Here is a 4,667-nt window from a genome sequence, read left to right on the forward strand (position 1 = left end):
TTTCTCCTTCATGGCTTGCAAAGAGGTAGAGTATGGGTGTGGCGAGGGGAGGAAACAGGAGAAATAAAAGAGAATACCCATTTAACAATTTGTCCATGTTAAGAGTGAACAAAATCAGCAGGGGAAATGGACACGATTCAGAGGAGGGTTTGGGGGTTGGGGGTTGCGAAAGGGAGACTTTCCCACTGAGCGAAGTCTGTGCTTACTGTAGGGAAACTCAGATGAGCCTCGGTGTGCGGGAAAGATCACTTTGGAGTAAACTATTTAATTTGATCTGGGGATGGAATGTACCTAGCACACCTCCTTTTTCAAGGAATTGAGTTATTTCCAACTTATAATTCAGTTCACTTAAGATGAGGACAAAACAGATTTTGGCATTTCCAGGAAGTCTAGGATGGAAAAATTTCTTGTGTGCCTGCACAGTCTTCAGCCACGTGGTGAAGCACCAAGCTCCAGCAATTTAGATTCCCATATGGCCATTTGGTTGTTACTGCATGAAGGATATTGGCTGTGGAATGAAGTTAACTGGTTGAATTCTTATCTGAAAAATTGGGAAATATTTCAAATGCACAGTGCTCACACTTGGTGTGTGGTGAGTCCTGTCCTTTCTTGATAAGAATGTGTGCCTTATAGAACTGGCTTGTATAGACCCTTCTATTGGTAGAGGAACCTCTGTGTTCATTACCAACAATAGTGGATTTGAGGTTTTGAGACCTCAGGAATATATCAAATGTGGCTATGACTATAAAAAGGGATTTGGAAGACTTCTTTCTCAAAATATGGGAAAATAAGTAAGTTTACAAGATTAGGCCTACAGACATCTTACAAGTTACAGGCAATATAGTCTGAGGAATTCTGTATCTCTTTCCAGGCTATGAATTGTTTTGATGTTAAGAATGTGTGGTGTGCCTGGGTGGCTCTGTCAGCTAAGCATCCGACTTTTGATTTTAGCTCCAGTCATGATCTCAAGGTTTTGAGATTGAGCTCTGAATTGGGCTCTGTGCTGGGCATGGAGCCTGCTTGGAATTCTCTGTCTCCCTCTCCCTTTGTCCCTCACCACCACCCATCTCTAAAGGAAAAAAATAAATACAATAAAAAAAAAAAAGAATTTGGGTGGAGTCTTCTCTGTGCTAGGGAGCCCTCTTTCTTCCCTTAAAAGAAGAAAGTAGGCTCATAAAATAGCCAGAAGGTTCAAATTAGAAACAAGGGAAATGCCCAAACTCTGTTCTTAAGAAAGGGACAAAGCACTAGGTGACTCTGTTAGAAATCTATTCTTAGCCTGGCTGTCTTTGTGTCTATTCGTGCAGGTTGAATTTGACTATGTCCTAATGTCTTCTGAAATTCTGTTGCATTGATGTGCACAAATAATTGTGCCAGGCACTGGAAATAGGGAGAGAAAGACTTCAGGTCTCCTTAAGTGAGTCGTCAGATGGGTAATCTGCTGATAGTGGGCCCTGAGTCTCCAAGTGTGGAACTGCCCTGCTCTTTGTCCCAACCAAGAAGGCAGTGAGCTTGACCCAAGGCAAGGCAGGAATGTTTCCAAGGATGAAAGGGTGCCTCAAGGGTGGTTCTCCTGAAATGCTGGTTTCAACTGATCATACACATCATCACGATCCCAGTCACAATGACTGGGCTGCATTTGAACTTCCACTGCAACCCTCAAGATGGTGGCATATTTTCTATAAGAAGGACAGATCAGGAGATTGCACCATTTCCAGGGATTCAGCTGAACAAATCAGTCTTGCCATTTTTCATCAGGTGATATGGTTTAGGAAGTCATCTGGGCAGGCTTGTCAGGAATAAGATTCTTTAAGACATATATATCACTTCACCATGAAATAATTAAAGTAAGGCAAGGAAAACAAAGGGAAAAATATCAACTTCTTCCCCAACTTCTGTCAACAGTGGTGTCAACAGTGTCAACAGTGTGTGTGTGTGTGTGTGTGTGTGTGTGTATGTGTAAGAGAAAGAGCGAATATTAGTGCCATATTTGTCTCTTAAAGATAAGTCTCCTTAATGTGAATACCAAGAGATCAGAGTTGGAGCTTATCTGCCAAATATTCTGTTTCTCTTTGACTGTGGACTTGCCATTCCAGAGTTAGCTTATGACAGTGAGAGGAAATATGCTTTATACTACTGGTTTTCTGGACTTGGAGGGCAGTGCTCCCTTTGGCTTTTCTTAACTCTCTTTTTCCACAGCATGAGTGAGTGCCCTCGGTGGACAAGTCTCCAGGTCCCCAGCCCAGATGAAAAGGTGATGATGGGAACTGGGGATGAGATTGGGTGGGAGAAGTGTTAGAAGAGACCTCAGCAGTGCTTCTAAGGCCATCTCCTACTCAGGTCTGGTGGGGTTTGCAGTTGGAGAGGAGACTCACGAGCCCCTGCTTCCCCAGTTCCATACCACTGAGCGCACTGTGGCCTCAGCCACTCACCCTGAGAAGCACAAGTGGATATGAGGAAAAGTGGGAGAAGTTTCACCGGTAAGCAATTTTTGGTGACCATAGTGGGCTCCCTATTCTCTAAGTAAGGTTTAATGAACCAGAAATAGCCATCCAGTATTCCAGGGACCTTAGGGGTCATGGCTGTAGGATCTAGTGACTAGTGACCAGTGACAATGTGTAGACTGAGGCCAAGGGAATGGAATTGGATCACCCAAGGTCATTCTGGTTGTTATTGGCTAAAGCAAGACCTCTTGCATCCCAGCCCAGGCCTTCTCCTCTTGTACCATGAGGCTGTATGCTTGTGAGTGTCCTCAGGAGATTTTGGGGGTGGGATCATTCTGCTTCCCGGTCTCAGTCGTGACCTACAGGACTTCCACTTTGTTATTCTCAGATAGATCCTTTATTCCTCTCTTCCTGTGCTCTAGCCATCTGCTTAAGCACCTGAAATTCAGAAAAAAAGAAGAAATCTGAGTGACCCATGGAAAATTTTATTGCCGACCAAACCAGTCCCAACCCCTCCCTGCTTTGTTCCATCTTGAAATCAATTTACTTTGGCCTGTCATCTGTCAGATTTGCACAACTCTGGAGGTGCCCTGACTCTCAGCAGTCCTGCTGGGTCACCATACTTCAGTCAGAATTGGAAATTTGCTACTGTGCCTTAAAATCATTTCTCAAGGAGTTTGCAATATCAGCTTGTCTTATCTTGCACTCAATTAGTTTTTGGCTCCAATTTATTTATTTATTTTTTCATATTAGAGTTTGAATTGGCTACCAGACCTGTTGGTTTCATCCATCACTAAGTTGATACAAATTGGTTTTGGGTCTTAAGCAGGGCCTGGCCCCAGGTAAAATTGTGAAATAGTTGAAATGTGTTCCTGGCACCCACCCATCTTCCTTTCCAGCCCCCTCCTATCTCCTGTCCTTTCCTTCCCTGCATTTGCCTGGTGGTAGCTGTTTCTCTGGAAAGTATTTGATGACTATAGCAATTTTGTCTGCTTAACCAACTACATTTGTATAATAACACCATTCTAAGAAAAGTAGGCATCCTCCCAACCCCACCTTTCTTTGGTTGTGCCAGAGGTCAGTGGTCTCTACACTTAGCTGATCATAGAATATCCGGAGATTTTTGTTCCAAATACAGGTTCCCAGGCCTCACCCAGTGGAAAAAGAATGGAATATTGGGCTGACTCCTGGGAATTTGTATTTTTACCTGAGATATCTAGGCCACTTGGATAATTAAACACTGATCTCCAGTAGGAAGTTTCCTTCAACCCTGAGATTTTGTGTCCTTACAACTTTATTTTTATCACAGTCCTGGGAGGAATTAACACCACCACCACCACTACCACCACCACCACCATCACCATCATCACAATAACAGCTTGTTTATTAAGCACTTACTAGATGTCAAGTTCAGAGCTAAGCATTGTGTATGAATGAGGCCATTTTAATTTTTCTTCAACAGTGGAGAAATTTAGGGCTCTTGAGAACCAGTAGGGAGCTGACTAGGACATCTTAAAATTTCTGAAACTACCAGTGGAATGGAAAATCTCCCAAATTCTCCACTCTGGGTTCTAGGGTTCTTTGTAGGGCTTGGGGTCAGTGGAGGTAGTCTCAGACCATTTGAGCCGCAGCCCAGCTGTGAAGGCCTTCAGGACAGGGAAAGTGTTTCTCAGACTTTCCCATTCCCCTTCCCTTACCCCAGCACAACCAAGCACCCTGCCTGGCAAAGAGAAGGCCTTCAGTGGAAGTTTGCTGGATTGGAACTGTCTGTAACCCGGATCTTCTGACTTCAGGCCCAGGGCATTTTTACTGTCTGGCACTTAATGAAAGCCAGGACCCCAAGGTATAAATTGAGAACAGAACTCAATTTGGTGTTTCACAGAAAGATATTTGGGATTTTAAGGACTTGGATCATGCAAATTACAAAGATAATTATCTCTAACGATGAAGTTTCAGGTGCCTGGGCAGGCAGACCAGTTTGGAAAGCTGTAGATTCTAGACCCACGTGTACAGAGTCACTTGTTTTTCAACAAAGGCACCAAAGCAGCTCAGTGGGAAAGGGAAGGTCTTCTTTTCGGTGAGTGATAATGGAACAACTGAATAAAAACATATGGGATTTAAAAAAGAGACTACTTCATACCAAAAACAAAAACTAACTTGAAATGGGTATATATTTAAATGCGGAAGCTAAAACAATAAGTTTCTAGCAGGCAACATAGGAGA

The 4,667-nt window shown here is 43.3% G+C and overlaps 1 long non-coding RNA gene across 1 annotated transcript; it reads left to right on the forward strand.

Annotated features, from left to right (window-relative positions):
• Positions 1-334: 334 nt before the first annotated feature.
• On the forward strand, positions 335-2,475 carry LOC131828187 (uncharacterized). The gene is made up of 3 exons (XR_009352277.1): positions 335-592; positions 2,200-2,254; positions 2,341-2,475. It is a non-coding gene; the product is annotated as an uncharacterized LOC131828187 (long non-coding RNA).
• Positions 2,476-4,667: the final 2,192 nt, after the last annotated feature.

The sequence above is a fragment of the Mustela lutreola genome, chromosome 3 (assembly GCF_030435805.1).
Source record: "Mustela lutreola isolate mMusLut2 chromosome 3, mMusLut2.pri, whole genome shotgun sequence".
Lineage (NCBI taxonomy): Eukaryota > Metazoa > Chordata > Mammalia > Carnivora > Mustelidae > Mustela > Mustela lutreola.